General features: G+C 34.2%; 1 protein-coding gene across 3 annotated transcripts in view; it reads right to left on the bottom strand.

Moving 5' to 3' along the window:
* The window catches only part of Grid2 (glutamate ionotropic receptor delta type subunit 2), a 1,429,152-nt gene that overhangs the window by 474,209 nt on the left and 931,692 nt on the right, over positions 1–23,251 (bottom strand). The gene's annotated exons all lie outside the window — the stretch shown is intronic.

Below are 23,251 nucleotides of genomic sequence, written 5' to 3'. Positions count from 1 at the left end.
GTCTCTGATTTGATATCAAGCTCCTTGATCCATTTTGAATTAACTTTTGTGCATGGCGAGAGAAAGGGATTCAGTTTCATTTTGTTGCATATGGATTTCCAGTTTTCCCAGCACCATTTGTTGAAGATGCTATCCTTCCTCCATTGCATGCTTTTAGCCCCTTTATCAAATATAAGATAGTTGTAGTTTTGTGGATTGGTTTCTGTGTCCTCTATTCTGTACCATTGGTCCACCCGCCTGTTTTGGTACCAGTACCATGCTGTTTTTGTTACTATTGCTCTGTAGTATAGTTTGAAGTCTGGTATCGCTATACCGCCTGATTCACACTTCCTGCTTAGCATTGTTTTTGCTATTCTGGGTCGTTTATTTTTCCATATGAATTTCATGATAGCTTTCTCTATTTCTACAAGAAATGCCGTTGGGATTTTGATTGGCATTGCATTAAACCTATAGAGAACTTTTGGTAATATTGCCATTTTGATGATGTTAGTTCTGCCTATCCATGAACAGGGTATATTTTTCCATCATGCTTTCTTTTAAAGAGGCAATTTGACCTGCAGCCCTGCCTGGCTTACTTCAATATGATATGTTACAATTGCTCAGCAAACAACCCACTATCTGCAGAAGAAATGCAGGCCCCAAAGTTTCCTCCCTGTCCCCTTCCTGTTGATAAGGAGAATACAAGTTACTCTGAAGGAGGCACTTTTCAGACCCTACACAGTGCGGATTCCAGAACTCAGGGAGATATGATAATTAGAATTGTGGGCCAAATAAGTGTGAGCCAAAGTGACAGAGTTGCCTTCGACCTTTACCCGGTGCAGTGAAGACTTGGAAGTCTGAGGCTGTCCTTCTGTCAGTCAAAACACAAGAGCTGGCTATAAACAGAACTCTCTGGAAACTTCCCTGAGACCCTCAATAAAACTGGAGGGCAGGAGGGACATGCCATCTGTTTCCTCTGAGAGGACCCACTCTCTCCCTTGAGAGAGTTCCCCTTTCCCATTCTCCAGTCCTTTCTAATAAACTCATGGCTGCTACCTTGGACAACAGATCTGAAATCTTTTCAACATCATCACAGAATTGGTAAAGGGGGACCTCTGTGGCTGTCTCAGCCCTTTGGCAGACCTGTGCCCTCTTACAGAAAAATAATACAGTTTCCCCTTTTCCCTGTGAATGTTATTATGTACATTTTGGGAAAATAAGAGATATAAAGAGGTTGAGTTAATAGCAAGATCTGAAATATTTAGAACAAAATTATTGACAATTTGGAAAGTTGAATAATGTCATTAAAGTTAAGCTGTATTTAAAAGTAAACTAAACAAGTTTCCATTTACAGATTGAAGTCTGAAATTATTGACTGAGGAATCTGCATTAAGATTTGCTGAACTGAGAGTCATAAAGGAGGGGGTTTAGGGAGGACAGTAGAAAATGTGGAGCAAAAGTCAGCTCAAGCAGGGATTATTTAAATAAACTGTGAAGCACTGTGAACAAATATAAATTCTAAGATGTCAAAAGAGCAATGAGCACAATGGCACATGTCTGTCATCTCATTGACTCTGGATGCTGAGGCAGGAGTATACCAAGTTCGAGGCCAGTCTCAGAAACCTAGTGAGACCCTGTTTCAAAATAATATAAAAAGTGGTAGGAATATGCTTTAGAAACAGAGTACTTCTGGGTTCAATTCTCAATATTGCCAAATTTTAAAAAAAGAAGCTAAAGTAGTTTGCAGGATATTTGACAGATAAAACAAGGCATTTAATATCATTTGTTTTTTTCCTGCTGGAAAAACATGATTCTGTCCCTCTTTTAAAAGTACCAACTTTATTTGTGCCTCCACTACCTCTGATATTTTTACTTGATCATTCATAAAGACACCACAAAGAACCTAAGTAAGCATAATATAAAACATCATCAGTTGTTTGGACTGGATATGTAACAGACCTTTCTGAATCAGAGTAAGATGCTCTTACTCTGAAACAAGGCCCATGTGAAAAGTAGGAAGTGGTGATCAGCCACCAGCATGCAGAACTACACCTGCAGGCCTGGGGGACAGTCATGGCTACTGAAGTTCTGAATCCGAAAAATACTACAATACCAACTATTTCTAAGAAACAGATAATTTTTTAATTTAAGTTTCATTATGTAAAATTTAAGCATTTATTGCAATAACCAAAAAGCTACTGGTTGGAAAGAGTTGAAAAGGGAATTTTGTCAGTTTCTAAAATATTATTTCTATTCAAGTCTGTAAACATGAAAGAATAAATTAATCTGCTTTTCCATATCATGTAATAATATAATCATCCTTTCATCATTTAATGTTGAGCAGATATTTTAAGAATATCAACTTGAAAGCATGTGTAAAATGTCCCATGTGCTGAGAGCACCCTTGTCTTTCATCTCAGTACCCCCACTTTCATGTCAGTTTTCTTCCACTGAAAGTAGAAGGCAGCATCTTCAGAAAAGTTCTATTTGGTCTTACTCCTTGGATACCCTTACCTGCTAATTGCACTTGAGGGAAATACTTAATTCCTTCTTTTTCCCAGGTTACTGAATTCCAGAACTGAAAGCCAATCTTCAGTATCTTGTGGGAGAATTTATATAATTAACTATTCAATGGAATGAAATGAGCAATATCAAATTTGAAAAAGTTTTAAGAAATGAAAAGCATCTCAGACTACAACCATATCTCTGCCTAAGCAGGAAATCTCTTCTCTGGAACAGTCTCTGAAGGTCATTATTCTTTTGGTAGTCCCAACACTCAAGATTTGCACTGGCTTACCTAGACTCTCTTCCTTCAAGAGAGAACACTTTTGTTTTACTGTGCTTTAGCTAAACACACTAGGAAAATTCTACCCTTAAAAAAGTTTTCAGCTTTATGTTAGAGATATGCATATAAGCAGATAATGAGTTTATGTTTACTCAAATTAATTATGGACATATCAATCCCTGCAAAAATCTGTTGGAATGCAAAAGCAAGATTTTAATTCTAGACAGAGAAGCTTGAGGATCCTTGGATGATATGGCTTTGAATAGTGAATAGATTATTATCTTATTAGACTTTTGACTCTGGAAATAGTCTTATAGATAGATTAGAGGCATATTATATCAAAGGCAGAGAATTCCATGCAAAAGCTATTAAAATAATAAAGGCAAGAGACAATAAATTCTCAATTCACCATCAACAATATTAAACAAGAAATTATGCAGACAGCTAGGTTTATTCCATCAACTCGGTTATTGACAGATAAAACAAGGCATGTAATATAATTTGTTTATATCATGTAATATCATATGATTATTCCATCAACTTGGTTTTACCTCCCTTTACTTGGTCCTCAGATTAAGATTTTCTTTTTATTTACATTATAAATTCCAAGAATTCTTACATTATACTCCTTAAATATATTTTTTTCTATTCAATATATATCTACCTAGCTGGGCACGGTGGCACATGCCTGTAATCCCAGTGGCTCAGGAGGCTGAGGCAAGAGAATCATGAGTTCAAAGCCAGCCTCAGCAAAAGTGAGGCACTAAGGAACTCAGTGAGACCCTGTCTCTAAATACAAAAAAGGGCTGGGATGTGGCTCAGTGGTCGAGTGCCCTGGAGTTCAAACCCTGGAACCCCAACTCCCAAACATTTCTCTACCTAAATAATTACACAATTCTTAAGAATGTGTCAGTTTGGTTTAGCATTTTCTTCAGATAAACCTCTTTCAAAGGAAAAACCTCTGAAATGTTCCCTGCTATCCCCAGCATCAGCCAGAGTCAAAGGCTCCTTATCCCCTTTATCCTAAATCCAACTCATGGTCCCTGAAGCCCATGGACTTAGCCCCCACATATTAGCATATTAAACAGTCACCAAATTCCTCCAGAAATTATGGATACTGACTCCCTTTGAAACTTTTTAAATATTTAAGTTTACTTTCACATGTTACCACATTATTTCCTTACTCATAAAGTCTCTATAGCTATGTTCTCCCTGAGCTCTGCTGTCAGCTTTTAGGAAAGAAAGATGTTCTTCACACACACACACACACACACACACACACACACACGTATGCATGAACATACTTGCACAGAAAGCTCCTGAGTTCTCTGATTAGGTGTATCTACAAGAAGCCAGAATACATGAACAGGCCTGCATCATCTCTGTGTGCACTCTAAGATCACACACATCAAACATGGAGAAGAAAATGTCATTGTTGGATTCCTAGCCTTGTCAATACATGACCTTTGCATTGTGTATACAACAGCTAAATAACTACAAAAATATTTCTAAAGCCATAATTAAATTCAATATAATCTTTAAGGAAAAAAGAAAAAGAAAAGAAAGAAAGATGCTCTTTACTACAAGTGTCATTTACTAGGCTTTGCCCCAGAACTGTCTTTTCATGCATGGCAAGTGCCTTATTTGGGGGGAACATCAGAACTGTACTACTGTCCAAAATTAGCAGTTCCATCAAAGTTCTAAGAGAAATTAAAAACAGACATTTTGCATCTATGATAATCCACCACATTGTGAATGTGGCTATTTTATTAAAATTATCAAAAATTACATTCAAAGAGATGCTCAGCTGAACTGTGAAGTCTCACCTTGGATGTCATTATTTAAATTTAAGAAAATATATCCTTTTCCTAACTATTATTTATAAATACAAAACTCCAATAAAAAAAATCCAGCAGTGTAAAGAAAGAAAATATCTCCTTTTGCAAATTCTTGTTTACAGACACATCAAGTGGTATGCTATCTGTTCACTATGCTGATACATTTCTTCTTTAAAGACAAAGATGCAAGGAAATGGTATACTCTATGTAGTTTATTTATTTATTTATTTTTACTTCATTCCTATTCAACTTAAACAATTATCAGCTGCCTACTATATACAAGGGAATTAGCATGTTGTTTTGTTTAACTCTTTAGTTAACTCTTAAGTTTAACTCTTTCCATATGTGTGTACTCTGTTTTCAAGCAACAAATATTTACACCAGTTTAATAAAAAGGACCTCTTTATTTTTCTGGTAGTGTGTGGGAAAGTACACAAGACAACGTTCTTGTTCTGAAACTTGTATTGTTTTGATTCTCTTTGAAAAAGCAACATCCTTTTTTCTTTCTTATTGAACATCAAAGTGTTTATTAAAGCCTCTGAAGTGTGACCAGTCTCGATTTTCCCAAAGAGAAGATATGCATTTCCTAAGGAATAAAATAAACAGTGCCTCTTGTAAGATCATAGATATGTGGTGCTGTCCTCTTTGTGTAATGTTTTAAGTTTGTCTATACTTTGCTCTTTTTCTACAAATTAATATAAAACAGATAACAGGATTCGCTCTTATTGATATGTTTAAAATATTCTTTTCAAATACTGTCCTAACTCAGAAAATATTTCTAAATTTTAACTAAATTTTAGATTTTATAAATTGAAATTAAATGAGTACCCTCCTTTTAAGTTGTTCAATAGGCATACTTATAATATTTTTAAAATTTTATTTTAGAATATACATTTAAAATATATGCAACATTTTTTTTTTATATTTAGGTAACAATTTGAGGTTGTTTGGGAGTAAGGGGAGGGGGTACTGGGGATTGAGGCCAGGGGCTGCTTTTCTACTAAGCTGCTACATCCCCAGCCCTTTTATTAAAAATTTTGAGACAGGGTCTTATTAAGTTGCTCAGGGCCTCACTAAGTTGCTGAGGCTGGCTTTAAATTTGTGATCCTCCTACCTCAGCCTCCTGAGCTGCTGAGATTACAGGTGTGTGCCACTTACCTGGCTGAGATGACTAAATATAAACATTGAAGGAAGAACATAATTTGATTGATAATAATGTTCTTAACTTAGAGAAGTGTGATTTTTAAAACCTTCAAATTAAATTGGTCAAATACAAAAGACAATATTTGCTTTATGAAAGTATAATATTATTTCAGCTGACATTCCTTAAGTCTTGATCGATAATAAGAAGAAAGAGAAGAAAGTCATAAGATTTATGAAGAATATAAACTAGTACCATAAGTCATAGTTGATAAGGTTAGATGGATGGATGAATGGATAGGTAAGAGGGTGGGTGGGGGTATATAATATATGCATAGACAGATATAGACAGATAGATGTGCTGACAAGAAACATGAGTCCTTGGATCAGAGAATACACCATTTATTCACATAGCATCTTGGCACTGGCTAATGTGCACTGATTGTCACAAGGTAGTGTGATGAGAACCTGATGTCATTTTGTACATTCAGTGGTGTGGAACCCGGGATTACAGAGGAGGAATTCATGAAGAGCAGGTGCCACAATGGCCCTATTCTACCCTCAGAATGGAGGCCCTTGACCTAGAATGTAAACACAGTTCTCAGGAACATTCTCTCCCTTTACTACACTGTAAATGCATGGCTCTGCAAAAGATAACCTTGTAAGTCTCTCTTAAACAATGCACAGTTTCTAGCTTCCCACACTCAATGGCTAATCAGTCATTATTTTACCAAGTTTTGTTTTCTTTAGGCTCAGAGAGACCAGATTTTGCAGAAACATGAAAATATTCATATAGCATCATCTCCCTACATTAGTAACTATTATAATTAGTTTCTCTTTAAAATACAAAGTAGTTGGAGATATTGTGGATTTTACTAGGAAATATATTTAAGGTCAATAAAGTGGCTTATTAAATTGCCAGTGAAAATTATGTTTTTACACTTACATTTACAAGTATATAGAATATGAATGCATACAGATAGTCAAATTACTTTTTATTTATTATTATTATTATTTTGCAGTGCTGGAGCTAGCCAAATTACTTGAAGATAAAAGTTTATTTGTAATTTCAGATGTCCAAGCTTCATACATATGTGTATCAGTGGACAACATGGACATTGTCTTTGCATTGCTCAATTTGAGTTACTCTATCAGATGGTGATAGAGAAGAGCTGGAACAGCCCTTTGGAGGACTCCTGAGTGTCCATGGGGCCAATGGGGATCTGAGTTGGAACTTATTCCGAGAATATGATAAGAAATTCATGCTGTACTCACTTGACTGCTTACTATATTTCCTACAGTGAAGATAACCTTGCACCTGTTTCATTTCCTTAAACCCCATTTTAGCATATATTTGGAAACATATACCATACTTAATATAATACTTGAAACAGCATGCATAAAGTGTTTAACTTTTATAATACAAGATGTGAGAACTGAAGAAAAATGAGAGTTAAAACATAATTGAAGACTAAAAGCATAAGAAAAATTTATTTTTCCAGGGAAAATATTTTTCTTATTTGCAAGTACTTTTCCCTGAGATTTTATCAGTGTGTTTTATGACCCATCTCATACAGTGCCCTGTAGCTATCTTTATTTGATTATAGGTTACTTAGCATCAACTTTGTATACATAACTTCTAACAAAGGGTCTTATATAGGTGACATAAGAAATATTTATGGAATTAATATTTTATTTTTATTGTAAAATACTGTTTTCTGGTTACAAATTTATGATTTAAACAAAACAGGCTTTTAGTGGAAAATATTTCAAAACAAGAACAACCAAACAAAACAAGTAGGCTTTTATTATTGTAATTCAATAATAAATACTTAGATAATGCATAGTAAATATTTCAAATAAATGCTGAGATATAAAAAACACTGACCTAATAATATAGTGAATTATATAACTAAGATGAAACAGGTTGGCTGATACTTTGATTCCACAAAATGGAATCTCCAAATTAAATGGTTGCTGTAGTAAAATAAATCCAATAAAACGACGACCACCATACTCTTTTGTTTTCTATGTTGTCATCATTCACATTTTGTTTTCTTGGGAACAGCAATGATTCTAACAGTCATTCAATATGAACAGAACATCATAATGCTTTTAGTGTCTTTAATTATTTGTACTGTTATGTGTTATTCTTCACATTAACTTTTAAAAGTTCCCAGTGTAAACCTAAGAGTGTAAAAAAATGACAGAATAACTAAATAAACTTATTAATTTAGAAAGTCTCTCAATGTTTGAGCATATAACTCCTCAAATATTTACAAGTTAAAACAATAAATACCCTATAGTATGGAAATTCTTCAGAACTACTCGGTATATACTAAAAGGACTTAAAATCAGCATACTACAATGGCCACATCAATGTTTTATGGCAGCTCAACTCACAATAGCTAAGCTATGGAACCAACATAGTTGTCCTTCAACAGATAATGGGTAAAGAAAATGTGGTGTATATATATACAATGAAATATTACTCAGACATAAAGAAGAATGAAATTAAGGCATTTGCCAGTAAATGGATGGAATCACGCTAAGTGAAATAAGCAAATCCCGAAAAACCAAAGGACCAAAGGATGAATGTTCTCTCTGATATGCAGATGTTAACACCCAATAAGTGTGAGGGAAGAATAGATGCTCATCAGATTAGTGAAATGGAAATGAAGGAAAGAGAGAGGGGATGGGAATAGGAAAGACAGTATAATGAAGTAAAGTTTTCTATGTTCATATATGAATATATGACCAGTGAAACTCCACATCATGCACAATCACAAGTTAAACTCCATGTATGTATAATATGTCAAAAATACACTCTACTGTTATATATATCTGAAAAGAATAAATTTTAAAAAAACTATGAAGACTTTAAAACATAGTTCAGATAAACTAATAAATAATACATTAAAAGAAGGTTTTGGGGAAGTAAGAACAGTTTAGGATTAAGCATTTAATATCTTCATTAAAAGATAATGTATTTGCCTCTTATGAAATATGTTATAAATATGTTTAAGAAACTTTTGTATCATGGGCTAGTAGAATTGCTTACTTTTTTTCTTTTGTGGAGGTCTATTGAACCCAGCCCTTTTTAAAAAAATTTTATTTTGAGCTAAGTTGCTGAAGCTGCCCTTCTTCCTCAGTCTCCCAAGTAACTGGGATTTCACACATGTGCCACTATACCTAGCCCTTTTCAAGATTTCTCAGGACTGAAATAATTTCCATGATAATAATAACAACAATAATATATATTTGCTTTTTCACAATGTTGACATTTGTATAAGTGGAGCAACAGCAATGATGGATCCAAGTGCTATGTTTTAGCACACATCAAGGCTTTTTGTTACCTCTACATGTGGAGACCACATGCTTCACTACAGAGCCCTCCTAGTTTAAAGGAAAAAAAAATGCCACCTTCACTTAGCATGTCCTTAAAGAAATAATAAACATTACTAATTTCATTATATCTTGAACCTTGAGTGCATGTCTTTTAATATAAGTGTACACATAAAACATCCTTGTATTTAATGCCTAAAATATCTGGGACTCTTAGAGAGTATAATACAGAATAATTAAAATAATTAAATAACTTGAAAGGAACTCAATGATTTAAAAATAGAGATTGCAAGAGGAGAAGGCTTAAGAAATAGGTAGTTAGTTTTCATATTGGAGAAGGATAACTAAAAGGATATTATTATTGAACTGCAACAATTTTTTTCTCAGTTTCAAACAGCAAAAAATACTTAAATTCTCATGGATTTGAATTGATAAAATGAAACCAAAGACAGTCATTACATTGTTAAGTCTCCTGAGTCTGATGCCTCACCTGTGACCCACCTCAGGCCTGATCTTACTAATATATTCATATCTGCATCTATTTGCTTCAGGACCTTAACCACCTACAACCAGGCAAGGCCAGAGGTACCTGAAAATTAAAGTTCTTGGGACCAACCCACAACTGACAAGTGAGATAACAAGTGAATTCCACTCTGTGGTTTCCAGAGATCCCAGCAGGATTAACTCCAGTTACTGATAGGGGCAACTTACTTAAAAACAAATTCATTATTGGCTCCCTTTCTTTTTTCTTCCTTATTTTCCACCTGCTTTTAGAGTTTCCTAGAATCACCCACCAAATAAATTACTTGTACTTGAATCCATTTCTGAGGGTCAGAGTCACATAGAATATCTATAGTTTTCATCACTATGTATGATTCATATCTAATATAGTTCCTGGGACATAGAAAGTATCTAACAGATAATTCTGGTATTAATTTATTACTTTTAAAAATGAATTCGAAATTCTTCATTTGTACCCTGATCCTGGCATAAGGTAGACACTCAATTATTATGTTTCTGGAGGAAATGAGTGTGTAACATTGACAGTGTTGTTGTTGTTGTTGTTGTTTTACAAAAGTTTAACTGACCACTAATAAAAAATACATTAATACTGAATAAGGCATTGGTGAGAACTGAATAAAACTTTAGTATAACAACAAAATTATTAATCACAAAGTTAAAGTATTTGGCTACTTAGTCACCATATTTATATTGATTGTCTGGGCCAATATTAAATTAAGGTAGAAACCTTGTAGGAGTATTGTGGATCATCAATGTTTTTTCAAAACTGCTTACAGAAATGTGCCACCATACTTGTGAACTCTGCTAACAAATCTGCAAGCCCCAATGAACCAAACCAAATAATAAGAAGAGGAAAATAAAGGCATTGATTGAACATGCATTTATTTAATGCCTATTAGCTATTATTAGTCATGTCCCTAAAGTCATGGTTTCATAATTTTTGGCTTATAGCTACAATAGGAAATATATTTTACCTATACTAGAAAAGATACTTTTACATCAAGATCCATACACAGATATATAATGTATAAATATGCTCAGAACTAAAAAATGCTTTAGGAGACAATCTTTAGTGTGTGTTGACTCATTTTATCTGTGCTGATAAACTCTTTTATTCTACTTTATTGCCTTAGGAAAGAACACTCCACATCACCCTTCCATTGGATACCATCACTCATTAATGAATTCCAACCAAGATTTTGAGAAACATTACATTCTCAAGACAAAATGATGAGCTAAAACAAATACCATGTTTCTTCAAAAGCATCCTAGATAAACATAATTCATTTTAAAAACCAGTGTAAAATTATTCCTGCTATTGCTATGAAGCAAAATAAACATGGAATTAAAAAGATCATATGCCAGAAAGAACTAGACAGGTATGTGGGGGAGAGGGAAGGGTAAGCAGAGGCTTCCTTAAGAGTTGATGATTACATTGAGATTTGAGAAAGGATTGGAGCAAATTCTGAGGGTGGTTTATGTAAAGAGAACATCTTTCTGAGAGGTTGGTTATGAACTGTGCTTACTGAATGTTTGTGTCCCTCCAAAATTCATGTGTTGAAATTACATCCCTCCATGTGATGGCATCAGGAGGCGGGGCCTTTGGCAGGTGATGAAGCCATGAGTGGGATTAGTGCCTTTGTAGAAGTGATCCCACAGGGCTCTCTTGCCCTCTTTCTGTCCTGGGGGATAAAGTGAGGAGGGTGCAGTCTGAACCTGAGAGAGGACACTCACAAGAATCCCACCATACTTGCACCCTGATTGCAGACTTGCAACCTCCCAAACCGTGACTAACAAATGCCTGTCATTTATAAACCATCCAGTGGAGGTACTTTGTTATGACAGCCTGAATTAAGACAGAATGAAGGAGAAAGACACTTCACCACAACAGCTAGATTCAGGGAACTGTATGGCTGCTGTTGGTATTTGCCAAAAGGAGAAGACTACAGAGGACTCGATCTGGGTGAGGATGGGATAGGAATATCACAAACTCATTATGAGAATGCCCCCTTTGAAGTATTTATATGGTAAAACCAAGAACACAGTCAAACACGGGGGGATCTGGATTTCAGAGAAAAAAAATTTAGAATTTAAATTGCAAGTTATTGATATCTAGGTATGGGATAATTCTAGAAACAAAAAACATAGAATCCTGATAATATATTTTTAACTTGTTATTTATACTGGTGTTATGTAAGGGGCTTACAAACAAAATAAATTTAGTCATGTGGAGGAGAATTCTCACGTTATAAAATATTAAAAACACTAGTTGTACTATGAGACCTGATTAAAAGACAGTTACCAATGATTCTAACAATGATGAGGTTAAAAATATTAGCTAACACCATGTATCTGGCACAATATAAGGTCCTTTGTATATTATCCCAATTGATTTTTTAAAGAAAGCATGTTAGGCAGATATCCCAGCTTTTCAGATCAAGAAACTCAGGAGCATACACATAAAATAACTAGCCCAAGGTCACAAATCTAATAAAGCACAAATCAGGAATGGCTACATTATGCAAGTCTGTCTCATTTTCTTTCCTCACCACTATATTGTACTATTTTTTGAGTATAACCTTGCACAGCCAAATGCTATCAGGCAAGATCTTTGATCATATGCTGTCCTCAAAAGAAATACTCTCTTCTAAGTTGACACATCATATCAATCCTGTGGGTAATTACTCTTTACCTAAACTGTCTCCTGTAACAAAGCATATATCCCTAAACACATATATGCTAGCTAAAATTGTTGTTTTAAAGTGCCTTAGTAGCAATAGAATAACAAACACAGTACAAAAAATCTTATTTTATTGTTCATTTATGCATTCATTCATCAATATTTACTGAGTACCTACATCTGTATCAGATACTGTTCTAGATGACTATTATATCAGACACTTCATGAATAATAAAAATGAGCATTCAAAATAAGTTAAAGACCTTGTCTTGAATTACAAAAGCAAAAAAAAAGCAAAAAATAAAGAAAGATATTCTTTTTGTATCAGTTTTTTTCCCTCAGATTTCTTTCCCACTATATGCCATTGAGATGACTAGAATTTAAATAATTTGGAAAAAAAATAAAGAGGCAATCCCATGAGAATTTAACTTTTAATTGGCAACTCCAATTTATCTATTTTAAGGTTATAATAGTAAAGTAATTCACAATTTTGAAATACAACATAGGGAAGTCATATTTAAAATATGATAAGGGATCTGACTTGTAGGCCATATGGGACAATGTATACAAAGCTTTCAAAATGTATTCACTGTGATTTGGGGGAATCAAGACTTACTTTGTAGGCAAAAGTAAACAAATAAGAAGATTGTCAAATCTTATTTAGACTCATGAAGCTATCACTTGCCTATGAGATGCATTCAAGCATTTTTCCAAAACACACAAAAAATAATATTAGCATATAATTAGAATTTGGTTAAACATATAGCGAAATGGAAGGACATGCATAGCTAGAGAAAACTAGCTACATATAAAACTACATATAAAACTACAATTATGTGTGTTTGTTGGAGGATGTTTGTGTATAAAGGAACAAGAGTCATTGCCCCCTTTTTTTGCTTCCCTTATAGAATGTTCTGAAGTGACTTTTCTGGAACCACTCCAATCTGGATTTGCCTCTGACACAGGCTGAATGGTGTCAGTCAAAGAGACCATGTGGAATACATAAATGTTACCTTATACGGAAAAGGTAAGGGAACTCATAGATGTGATTAAATAAGATGTTGAGGCCAAGTGCAATGGTGTACACCTGTAATCCCAGCACCTTGGGAATATGAGATCGGAGGACCCCGAGTTCAAAGCTAGCCTCAGGAATTTAGTGAGGCCCCCAGCTACTTAGCAAGACTCTGTCTCAAAATTTAAAAATAAATAAATAAATAAAAAGAGCTGGGGATGTTGCTCAGTGGTTAAGCACCCCTGTGCTCAATTCCCAGTACCAAAACTAACTAAATGGGTACATTGTCTGTGGGGCCTCAAATCCATCACATTTCCAGATAAAAGAGAAGAAGGAGATTTGGAAGATATAGAAAGGAAAAGTGATGTTGAAGTAGGAACACAGGCTGGAGTTCTGTGACCACCAGCAGGTGAATGCTGGCAGCTACCAGAAGCTAGAAGAGACATTTGGAGACTCTGGAGGGAACAGGGTCCACCAACACCTTTGTTTCAATCTAGTGAAACCAGTATTGAACTCCTGCTCTCCAGAACAATAGATAATACATTTCTGTTGTTCTCAACTACCCAGTTTGTGGTAATTTGTTATAATAGCCACTGGAAACAAAAACAAAAATCTCTGATAGTCAAAGTCACAAGTGAGCTACTGGTAGATAAATGCAGTAGTGATTTACGTTTAATCTCCAGCCTGGACCTATTTCCTAACTGCTCCACCTCCACACCCAATTGCTCTATCTGCACTTTGGGTTATATTAGGCATTTTCACAAAACATTTCTAAATCTGCTCTTCTCATCTTCACAAAAATTTATCCCCTTCCAAACCTCTTGGCAAATAAAATCTATCCTTCCTATGGCTCAGGCAAGAACCCTTGAATTACACTCTACTTCTGCCTTTGTTTCATACATTTATCCAACATATCCACAAATATCAACGTGGACTCTATGGAATTTATCCCAAATAGGTCCACTTACTCCTACTCTTCAAAAAATTTCATAGTCTTTTACTTACATTATTTCATTCAACTCCAGAGTGGTCTTTTTTTCTTCTGTTGTTGCCACTGTGTTTCTCCAACCCCACATACACTCAAACACACTATCAATTCTCAGAAGACTAGTCAGCAATGGTTCTAAAGCATGAATCAACCCATGACATAAGACACTTCTCTTCTAAACCCTCTTGAAGCCTCTTAATTCAGAGTAAAGATCGAAGTTCCTTCAGTGGCTTCCTCTGTTTGAAATAGGTCTCATCTGCCTCTCTTCTCGTCACCACTCTTCTCATCACCACTCTTCTCTTCCTCCCATGTTGAGAGCCACAGCCGAAGGGGCCCGAGCAAACTTCCAGCTGCCAGCAAACTTCCAGCTGCCGGCTGATGATTGGCTCACAGCGGCCCCAGCAACATCTAGCTGATTGGCTCCTCTGCGGTGATGCTCATTGGGCTGTTTCCCTGCCCTTTCAGNTTGTTAAGAAAATTGTTTTCTTTTAGTATCTCCCCACCTAATGGCTAATTTTTTCTTTAGCCATTATTGCCAGAATTCCTATCTTCATCTCAATGCTGGTGAAGACAATGTAAATTGTTAAGAAAATTGTTTTCTTTTAGTGCCTTCTGTAATGTTACATAATTTTTTCTTTAGCCATTATTGCCAGAATTCCTATCTTCATCCCACTGCTGGTGAAGTCAAAGATAAAACCAATCTACAATCTGTCATGTAAGAAATGCTTCTCCCATGGGAACACCCCACCTCTGTACCCACCAACAATTGCTTAGCACGGCACATTGGCAACGCAAAATGGCAAAATTGTTCCTTCTATTCTTAAACAATTGTACTTATTCAATGTACCCTAACTGCACAAATTGTAAATGTTTGTCTATACATTAGTAACCATTCTTTAAATTGTACCCAGGTAGGATCATTTTGACCTACATCACCTTCTGCTTATAATTTTAGATTTCATGATTTTTGTTTGTGGTTTTGAGTCACAGCAACAGCCACTTATGATTAAGGTACTGATATGCTTTACTTGTGGTTTTAAACTATAAAAGGTATGCTCTAACCCTCCGAGGGGGTCAAGGAGTGCAAACTTGCGGTTTGCCCTCATCCCTAAGTTGGAGAATACTGACAGGTGGTGAATAAAGGGTTCTATCTCCTGCTTTAGACTGACCCGATAATTTATTGCAATCTCACCATAACAACCCTAGAGCCACAGAACTTGATCCTTTGCCTTCTTCTCAGATACCTGCCAAATATTACTCCATCAGCAATGCTATCCCTGTTCATTCTAGTCAAAATTAGGACCTGTCTTCTCACCTACCTTCTAAATTTTCCTCCACAGCACTGATCACCACCCCACGTACAACCTGCTTTATGTTTTTGTATAGCTTTTGTCTCCCATCACTACAAGTTTCTTAATGCCAAGCATCTTTGTCCTGTTTACTCCCTTATCCTTTGGAGTCTAGCACAGTACCTGGTACATAGGAGGCATTTGATAAATAGTACATAAGTGAATGAATAGATGAATGTGCTTCTACTTATGATTTGATGTGTCTATAAACCAGTGTGAACAAATATAAGAACATATAACAGGTCAGCCATAATGTTTGCTGGGCTTAGCAATTTTTCATCTTATTTTTGTAATGTTACTTAATGGTTCACTATGTCACAATTATTTTGCATGCTATTTTTTATGGTACTAGGCATCAAATCCAGGATCTTGTGCATGTTAGTAATGCCTGCACACTGAGCTACACCCGCAATGCTAATTTTTTTAAGCACAGTATCTACCAGGATGTAATTATTCCCTAGTTATTATTTTTTCAATTTGCTTGATGATATAGTCCAAGGATGAAGGAGAATTTTACCAAAAAGTACAGATATAGAACTCATAACAGTAACATATTTTGTCTTAGTTAGAGATTCAAAACAAAAGAATCAGGGCCTACTCTAAGGATTTCAGAATTAACTTAGCTCAAACTTCTCTTATTCTGTAAAGTTTATTTTACTTTAGCATGTGCCTACATTAGACTCACCAATATACAGTTCTATAGGAGCAGGACATAGAAGCAGTGTCCCTAGTCAAATGAATGACCCACATTTTGTTGATGGGAAATGCCAGCGTAGTAGTGACTTAGTGGTTCCAGTGTTAATTGAATGAGTATTTTTCTTAGTGAAAAAATTTTGACTTGGAGGCACAATAATGTATTAAAAGAACATACTGCCTGCCTAGGGAGGATGGGTGGCTAAGAGCACCCTAAGGGTTTTCACTGATTATGCTCAAGGGTGCAGCAGGACTGATTTGCTTCACATGGATGAATAGTTTGACACCTTGTTGCTTAAAAATTGCTTATGTTTAAAGTACACTCTATGGCTAAAGGGTGATGCAGATGCCACATTACTGAATAGCATATGGACATCTCCGGGGCTGTTAAAAATGATCGCACCGACCGTCTGTTTTTACTGGGGCTTACTGTATTTATACAGTTCTAAGAGAGGATATTACGCTTCACAATGTAGCTCAGGGGACCTATCCTGAGAAGGAAAGGAAGCAGGGAAAGCACTTGTGAACTTGCAAGAGAAACTTCATGCTTCAGTAATGGCCTCTTTCTTAACTATGAGGCAGTTTTGAATCTCCAAGGCCCAAAATATTTTAAGATAAAAAAACATTCTTTTCAAAATCCATATCTTAATTCTTTAAAAGCTTCAACTAAATGCAGTTCAGTAGAAAGGATGAAGTGACTGACATTTTTTGTTTGGACATCACAACTCATTTAGTGGCTGGCACAAATTTATATGAGTTAAAAACTGGTCCCCAACTTTGTTGTAAATTAAGAGTTCTACTTGGGAAAGGAGAAAAAAAAAGTTTGGAAGAATAGCTGTGCTTTTTTTTGCAGTAACAAGAAGAGTCTATCTTCTGTGACCTCTTACTTCTTAAGTTCATAGCCTGCATTTTCTTCCATAACCATACCCTTTCACTTTTTTTCCTGAGCCTTAAATTTTCCAGTGTTAAGCACCATGCTAAGCTTCTGCAAGCACCACGTGAATAAAAACATACTAAGCATGGATAAGGTGCAAGACACGGGGTTAAGCACAAGGGAAGCCCAGACCACTATCATATTTTTGTCCCAGAGACATGAGGAGAAGGATTGTAGCTGTTTCTCTAGTAACATATCCTATAGCAAAAGCTAGATAAAATGTATGCCATGCATTTCATTCTAACTTGTCCTCTAACTCATAAAATTACAAGTCATTCATTACCAAAATGAAGAAATTTTTGAGCACCATCTTTTGGAATGAACTATCACTCTCATATCAACTGGTGCTCTTTCTTGGCTTGATTTCAACCACTCTGAGTATCAATAACTACTATATGCTACAGTTAATAGTAACTGCATTCTTGAGCAATGCAAATAAATTAGATTTTAAGTATTATCACCATGCAAATGATAACTGTGTGAGGAAATGCATGTGTTAATTGGCTTGATTTAGCTCTCCAACAATATATATGTATTTCAAAACATCATATTGTATCCAATACACAAAATTTTGTCAATTTAAAAAAGCAAACATTAAGGAATAAATAAAATAAAAGCAATTATACAAACATGCAAATTTACAAAGCCTATCTTGATAAAGGCATGTTAAATAGAGATGAACAAAATCTATATATTTGTAATACAAATGAAATATATATGCTCTCTGACAGGGTAGAAAAACATATAACAAATACTAATGTTTTCAATGTTAATATTTCTAAAACATCTGTAAATCAAATAATTTTTATCAGTGTTGAAAATCCCACCAGCAGTTTATTATAGTTGCTACCAGATTATATGTTTTCTGATTAATTCACCTTTTAAGCTCTTTAAATATTATAATTATTAACACATATTACTTGTACAAAATAACAGGTTTGTGACTTTTCATACATACATATAATATATTTTTATTATATCTACCCTCACTATTAACTCACCTTTTGAATTTAGATTTTGAAAAGTTATAGTAGGTTGAGTTTAGTATTTACTGTGTGTTAGACACTGTGAGTACCAGTTAGTCCTAATAAAATCTGAGAGAAAATACTATTTTCCCCTCACTTTATATATTGCATAGTTTAGTGATTTCAAACCACTTGACAAAACTAACACTAATTACATGACATTGTCATGACCCTTGACTTTAAAACCTGTCCTCTTTGCTATTGGTTAGAGCTTTTTGACATAAAATAAGAAATGGGAAAGCTGAAATAATGTAATGCCTTAGAGGTTTTGGCTACACATATGCAAAACAATTATATACCTCTGAACTCTTCAGTGGTATTGTGAATTGTAAAAAGTGAGTGTTTATTGAAATTTACTATGCACAAAAGTGACTGTAAGACAGCAGAACATCAGTTTTGTTGATTACTCATCCTGATTATGTTTTTAGAAAATGATCATATATCACACTATCTCCATGTGAACATATCCTTATTTTTAAAGAAAACTTATAAAAATAAACCTGGCATGATACCAGAACTACCACATAAGACAGAGATCCTGATGCCTTCTGATGATGCCTGGAGCTACAACTTCTTCCAGTTAAACATCACTCATCTCTTCAAGGAACTACAGTGCCTCAGACAAGCTCAAAATCATGGCTAGTAAGAACAGACATAATCATTAAAGCATGGACAACTTTTAACTTAGAATACTCTGTGTGGGTACTTGATATCAGAAAGCATAACTAAAAGAGAGAATCAGTAAAGAATTGATTTCCACAGCACTTTCTTTGGATTATATCTACTTCCCTCTCTCATAAACTTGCACCCTAGCGGCCCCAGTCATTGTTATTAATGTAGCAGTAGAATGATATTGTGCTATAGCCACAGAGGTATCAGTTCAATTGCCTACTGCGCTCAGATACATCCACTTAAGAATGAGGTTACCTGGGCTCAATCCCATCTCTGCTGCTGATTGTGCCTTTGAGCAAGTTACTTTGCCTCTCTGTTCCCCACCATACATGAAGCAATGCCGCACTTAGTTACAGAGACTGTGAATCAATGCAAATCACAGAAAATAGTGATTAGCATTGAGTATACATTCTCTGAGTGCTAGTATATTTTTAATATTACCTTTCTTAGATGCTAAAAGATAATGTTCAAGGCAGTGCTTTTCAAAATATTTTATCCTATCATTAAGTTGCAATCTTAGTTTATCTGTTTTTGAATTACATAAAAACAGAGTATAATTATGTAAAATAGAATAAATAACAACAGAATTCAAAGTATATAATATAGGTAAGTATTATTTCATGGGACAAATATATATGTGTGTTTCCAGTTATATCTGAAATGCATTTCTTAATGAGTCACCACCAAAAAGCGTTTGAAAACTACTAGCTAAATATTGTCCTACAGGAAGTATCATGGCAGCCTAACATCTGTGCAAAAAATAATTTATAATTTTGTTAAAGTTTTAATATGGATATTTAATTCATAAATTCAAATACTTACACAATATATTCTATGTTATAAATACTACCCAAGATGTAGGGGAACAATGACAAAAAAATTTGACATGGCCTTTGCCCTAATGGACTTCACAGCTTAATTGGGAAAGCAAGTAAAAACACTAACTACCAATATGAGATGTGCTATTCCAATTTCTCACAAATATACAGAGCTTACAAACTAAGTGTGTATTATAAAGGAATAAAAAATAATCTTACCAAAAATTAGGAGTAAAACAAAACAACACTTCAAGTTGCACACAATGTAGACATACCCCCTTCTGTTCTGTGATTGCTGATGGAGGTGGGGAGAAATGAAAACATGGTTTGTGATAATTGTTTCTAACTAAAAGTCCATTTTAAATTATTTTACTACCATCTAATATTCATCAAATTGCCTATGGTCCAGAGGTCCATAGTCAGTAACTTATACAGAATATTTAGTAAGTCTTTAGTAAACATCAATTGAAATCTCTTATAAATATACTTTTAAATGAAATTAATTTAAATTATGTTCACAGTAACTTTTTATGAGAAATTGCATAGAATGAATAGAATTGCTAGTATATAGGAAATATATATATATATGAAACTGTATATGGGAAATATATATACAACTAAAACTAAGGATCTATGAAAATAAGATAATATTTGTTTTGCTTTATAGAAACATTTTGCCTTTGTATTCTAAACAACATGGTGCTGGTAAAAGGGGGGGAAGAAGGAAAATACATATGTAAGACAGTTTTTTCCAGTATATATAAGAAATCAATATTTGACAAAGATATTAGTAGCTTAATTCAATGAGTAAATTTATTTATTTAATAAATGTTGTAGGTAAAAATGATAATTAAAATAGGCCCTCATTTCACTCATAATGAAATTAGAGATGAATTAAAGTCTTAAATGTAAAAGATCATTATCTTTCCTGTCTCACAGGAAAATAAGTGTACAATCCAGGGTTATGGGTAATTCTATCAAAATAACAGTGAAAATACAAAGTTATAAAGCAAAAATATGGAAACTATTTGCTTATGTAAATATTTTAAAAACTTTTTACAGTAAAATTAAGACAATATCAAAGATAAACCAACACCATGGGAAAATACCTGTAATTCTGATGACCCGCACAAAATGACTTTCAGCATGCAAAGGATTCTTCAAACTGATTTTTTTTTTTTTAAAAAGGTAACCCGTAGACAAAGCATAGTAGACAGTTCACAAAATAACAAATAAAATCGCCAAAAGTGTGTGAAAGGTTGCTCTAGTACAAAAGTAGGAAAAAACAAATTAAAAAGCAATATCTCTATGCCACCATTAGATAGGCACATTTACCAAGACCTATAATATTTTTGATAGTGGGTTTGTAGGGTATGCATATACATCATTAGTGGCAATGTATAGTCTTAAAGGTTTTTAGGCATGACATCTGTCAACATGCACTAAAATTAAAATTATGTATCTGAGCAATTCCAATTTGGAGAATATATTCTAACTTATTCCAATATATAAGAGCAGTATACAATGATATTTGATGCAGGATTTTTTGGAGTAGTCAAGAATTGTGATCAAATTACTACCCATTAATAAGGGAATGGGTGAACAGACTGATAAATTTGTTCCATAACTTTATTATACAATTATTTCAAACACATACTTAGAATTATGTCTGATGATTTAGAGTCTTAAACATATTTCCTTAGATTAATTCTAAGTGAGAAAAGCAATTACACGTATGCAGTAAGATTTTTTATAAAACAAACAATGATCAAATATCACATATATGTATATCTGCGTATGTCTGCATTTTTATCTGCGTGTATATGTACGAGAGATTATGTGTGTATATAATTGATATCTGTATCTGCTAAAGATTACATAAATATAAAGGAAAATATAGAATTAATACCATTGGGACTTAAATGTTTTAAGGAATAAGCCAAGAATGATAGGTGAGGTGAGATGCTGATTCAGTGAAGAAGGAAAAATATTAAAAAAATAAGAATAAAACATTAAAAATCCTCCATGATAAAAACAAGTTTTATTGGCTCTAACTTATATAAATTTATGTGTTTGAGAGATATCAAAATTTATAACAATGAATGCATAGATGATCATTACATTTGGGGAATTGTGCTACTACTTACCTTGAAGATCCTTGTTCCCCAAACCCATTTCTAAACAACCACCTTCCTTCCCACAAATATAAACACAGCAACCACACAGAATTGCCCCTACTAAACCAAATTTTATTCTATCCATTGCCAAGTTTGAGGAGCTTTAGCATGAAATTTATGTTTATATAGTAAAGATATTGAAATTTTCTGTAAAATACTCAGCAGTTTTGTCAGCTCTTTACACATTAAGTTTATCAATGCCTTATGTGGTATATATATATGTATATATATATTATGTGGTATATTATATATATAATATACCACATAAGGCATTGATAAACTTATATTGTTATATTAAGTTTATATATAAACAGTGGAATGCATTACAATTGTCATTACCTATATAAGCACGATTTTTTCATATCTCTGGTTGTATACATAGTATATTCATACCAATTTGTGTCTTCATACATGTATGTGGTATATTCTTTATGAAGACAAAAGGAAAAAAATTCTACCAGTTGCAGAACAGCTGTGTTCCTAAGGACTTTTACACTGAAATCCACATCACTGACTGGACTCTAACTTGGCTACTACAAACAATGAGGTCAAACCTTGCTCCAGGTTTAAAATTGTCTTAACTTACTCTTTACCCCAATTCCCTCCCTCACTTATCTTTAGTTATTTTAATATATGAATTTTGTAAGTCCTTCTAAATCTTTTAGTATAAGAATGGACTACATGTATATTTCCACCAAATAACAGTAAGGACCCTGAAATAACAAGTCATCATTCCAACACTACTTGTGGGGCACTTAGGAGAAAACAGTCTTAGCATTCCAGACTACAGAAGACTGCTGTTCCTCAATAAGGAGGGTTTATAAATTGATACTGTAGCCCACATTGTCTTATTGAATGTTTTTATATAAAATAAACTCTTCCTCTGTCTCTCTTGTTATCTCTTTCTCTCCCCCTCACCCCGTTCTTGTTATAGAAAACAAAGTTTACTTCTGGCATTTATAAATTCTCAGAATAAAGAACATATACAAGTAAAAGTGTGAATAGCTCAACTGGAGGGAAGTTAGTTGTTTACTATAGAGTGAAAAAAAATAGCAGTTAGCACCCCTTAAAGAAGCATCTCTGTGGTAGCCTAATAACATCTGGTTTTGCCACATGTCCAAATGCACTCAGTGTTACCTTTCCATAACTAAAGAAAATACCTGAGACAATCAACTTATAAGGAAGAAGGGTTTATTTTGACCCACAGTTCCAGAGGTTTCAATCCATGGTCAGTTGGCTTTGTTGCTTTTGAGTCTGTGGTGAGGCAGCACATCAGTGTGGGGATTGCATGATA

This window comes from Marmota marmota, unplaced genomic scaffold (assembly GCF_001458135.2).
Source record: "Marmota marmota marmota unplaced genomic scaffold, marMar, whole genome shotgun sequence".
Taxonomy (NCBI): domain Eukaryota; kingdom Metazoa; phylum Chordata; class Mammalia; order Rodentia; family Sciuridae; genus Marmota; species Marmota marmota.
Note: the sequence above shows the minus strand (reverse complement) of the source record. Positions and strands in the feature narration are given on the sequence as shown.